A 3,557-nucleotide genomic window follows, 5' to 3' on the forward strand; every position below is an offset into this window, starting at 1 on the left:
TTGAAACTTTGTTTCAATTGATAAAAATAATTCTGCAAGTTAATGTATTAGTTATGTGAAATGTTTTCTCAAAACACATACAACTTAAATTACATGACTTGCTTCAATCCAAGAACCTTAGTATGACTCTAATACCTTAATCATGGAAGGGGTTTAATAAGTAAAATTCATGAACATGAATTTTGCTACTTCTAAATTTTATAATAACTAGGGGATCCAACATGCGCGATGCGCACAATATGGCTATCCCTTTGAGTAAAGTAATTACATTTAGCACTAATTCTATATGACTATGTACAAGGTATTTTGTTGTAATTATTTACTTATAGGTGATAGATATAATGGATGTTGTGAAACGGTGCAATGTTCAAACTTTTGATAGAACTACTTTAAGTTCATAGAGGAAGTTGTAAAATAACTACAAAATAAGAGTAACAAGTTATAGAAATGTATACGATCAAGAAATGTATACGGTTAATAAATGTTCTCCTCATCATAGAACTACATTAATGGTGATGTTTTAAACAACTAAACTTGCATCCATGAGAAAACCTGGCAACATAACTTCCCTGCAAAATAAATATAACAACAACAATAATAAATTGGAATAGATATAGTAGTCCTGTAGAGACTTGGAGTAGTAACAAGCAGACTGATCTGTTGCCACTGCAAGAATTAATCGTACTCTTCAGCTGCTTCATGTAAACTTTCGTGAGAGGAAGTGGGGAGTAGCTAGAAGTGGTAGGCTATATCATCATAAGCTTGGGTTTGTCTAATAGCAGCTAGGCCACGCGCAATGAGGTTTGTAAAGCTTTTAACATGAAGTATGGTGACAGACCACTCCCTTTGAAGAAACTCCACAACATCACCAACAATAGCACCTAGCTTGTGATCCATATATATGCATTGTCAAGCATACATTTGAGGGCCTATGCATCCATTTCTAGTTAGACAAATCTAATACCTTTCGCCTTGGATGTCGTTAGACCTCTGTGTATTGCAATGAGTTGTGCCAAGGTTGCACCAGGGTACCTATAGTTTTAATTAAGCTTCATTGTAAAACCTATTTGCCACTTTCCTTTTGAACATCTTATAACTCCCCCCGCTCTAGCATTATCCATGGAGATCCATGAACCATCCTTGTTGATCTTATAGTACCCCTTTGTGGAGGTGCCCAGGTCCTTCCATATGACCTCACATGCAAAACAACATATCTCAATATTAGATTAAAAAATAAGTTTTTTTTTTAAAAAAAAAGAAGAAGAAGAAATGATTTATAACTAAAGGTGGCTACATAAACCAACTGCAAGATGTTAAACAAGTTTAATAAAGAGAATACAACATGAAATGCACTTTCTCTAATGTTCCCTACTACAGGACTTTCAAACTGTATTTATGTTCATTCTTTAGGTGAAAAATACCTCGCAAGTTATTTATGATTAATTTTAAGAGAGTACTTCTAATTTCCTTACTTTTCATAATGGTGTCAAACCTAAAATTGTCGATGATCTAGAGAAAGTATACAAAATCATCATCAAAACAAGCAGATTCACAAGAAAGTACACGAGCTAAATTGTTTCGGAAAGATGCTAAGGAGGAAATTGAAAATGTATAAGGTATACCGGAATGCCATTGTCAATTGTTTTGGAATTCCCATAACTGCAATTGTGTAGTCTTACTTCATGATATGAGACAATATAGATGATTAATGATAAATTCCTAGCTTATCATGCATAACTAAAGCACCTAATACATTATTATTGGTGTACCCTTTTTAGTTCTACCCCATCCACCCACCAAAGTACCAAATTCATAACAATCTCTTTTATTTATTCCCTTATCTTACCAGGTTCAATTCATCCCTTTCTGTTTAATTTTTTTTTCGCCAGTTCAAAAAAATTTATAGTATATATATGATTGCACACCATCCTAGCCATATAACCGTATTACAATCCTGAATATCAAGGATTTGTAGATTAATAATCAGAAATCAATTAAACTATCTAACAACAGATGATGATGATAATGTAATTAAGCCCTTGATATAGTCCTCCACAATGTACATGTTGTAACCTCATCTTAATTAAAATAAACCTAAGCCAGAATCCATAAACATCATTACTATCTATAATCATGATTCATACAACATAAAACTTTCACTTAACCAAGCAAAATTATTGAGTTACCTTATTCCAAGGACCTTGTTGAAATTGTATATCCCTTAGACCATCTTTATGTTGACAACCTATGAAAGCAGAAGACATACAAACCTTAGTCCTAGTTTCATAGAATCACAAACTCTACATGACAAATTTGATCCTTTTAATAAAATCAACTTTTTTTAGCAAATTTCATTTTTATTATCTCAAACAATTAAAACAATCAACTTAAAAACAACTACAATTGCAAAATTTAACCCAAATGATATACCCATTTAGATCTAACCGAAAAACTTGCATTAATATGTATCCTTGATGAACTTTACTTGTGTGACAAAAGCAAAGGAACTAAAATCAAACAAATCATAGTGAGTACAATCATATTGACCCATAAAATATGAGTTAAATTTATAAAATGAGTTCATCCTTATGGGAGTGAGTTTTTGCCCCTGCTCCTTGCTGATTGTCATAACAAAGCACCCAAAAAATTCGAAACAAAATTTGCCAAATCATGCGTTTCTGAAAAATTATATCCTAATTTCCAATAAATTTAAATATTTCATAAATCTTATAAAAAAAATTCATAAATCTTATAAAAAAAATAGAAAATTTACCTGCCACCATCACCAATAAACTTGAAGCTTGCTAATTAACAACTTGTTGTTTCAAAAAGGCCTAAACTAAGAAAAATCAAAACTTAAAAATGAAAATTAAAATCAAAACCAACATCAAAAACATGAAATGAAATAATGTTGTTGTCAAAATTAAAAATTACCAAAGAGAAGGAGAAGATGAGAGGATAATGTTCCATAGAGGAGTTGGGTAATACTTGTAGAGAATAGAGAGAAGTGATGAAAGTAATTGAGAGAAGATAACCAGACAGAGAGGCATACAAAGGAGTTACAAAGTGAAGGTCAGGGTATCAAATTGTAAATGGGGGTAAATAGGTAAATTAATATTAAGGGATAAAATCGTCTTCACACTGTTCATAAGAGTTTTTTTCCACTTTTTATAAAGTAAGGATATTCATCTCCATACACTAAGAGTCTTCCTTCGTTCTTTCACAAGGAATGAACTTAAGAATTTCTAATTGGAAAAATTAGAAAAAATAATCCCAAATTCATCAATTTTGGAAGAATAATCCTAACTTTCCATTATTTTGGAATAATCCGAACTTTGGGGGGTCATCTTTTTCTTCAATCCCAAATACCGGTAACACGTTGAATGGGTTATTTTTTTGTTTAAGGGACACGTGTCGTGATTTAATTGGTTAAAATACAAAAAAATAACCACCCATTTCGAAACCAGCCAGATCTACAACCCGCCCAATCAGCCACCTCCCTCGCCGGACCGCCGTCTCTCCCCCACCAACAGAGTTGCCGCTTCGGCTTCCTCTCA

The 3,557-nt window shown here is 32.6% G+C and overlaps 1 long non-coding RNA gene across 2 annotated transcripts; it reads right to left on the reverse strand.

The window, feature by feature from the left end:
* Positions 1–415: 415 nt before the first annotated feature.
* Positions 416–3,069, reverse strand: LOC145626886 (uncharacterized). 2 transcript variants are annotated; one of them, XR_014111136.1, is made up of 3 exons: positions 2,935–3,069; positions 2,187–2,245; positions 416–1,193 (listed from the first exon to the last, which is right to left on the reverse strand). It is a non-coding gene; the product is annotated as an uncharacterized LOC145626886 (long non-coding RNA). The 2 variants fall into 2 exon arrangements; XR_014111137.1 differs by having other exon boundaries at positions 2,774–3,061.
* Positions 3,070–3,557: the final 488 nt, after the last annotated feature.

The sequence above is a fragment of the Chenopodium album genome, chromosome 4 (assembly GCF_948465745.1).
Source record: "Chenopodium album chromosome 4, dcCheAlbu1.1, whole genome shotgun sequence".
NCBI lineage: Eukaryota > Viridiplantae > Streptophyta > Magnoliopsida > Caryophyllales > Amaranthaceae > Chenopodium > Chenopodium album.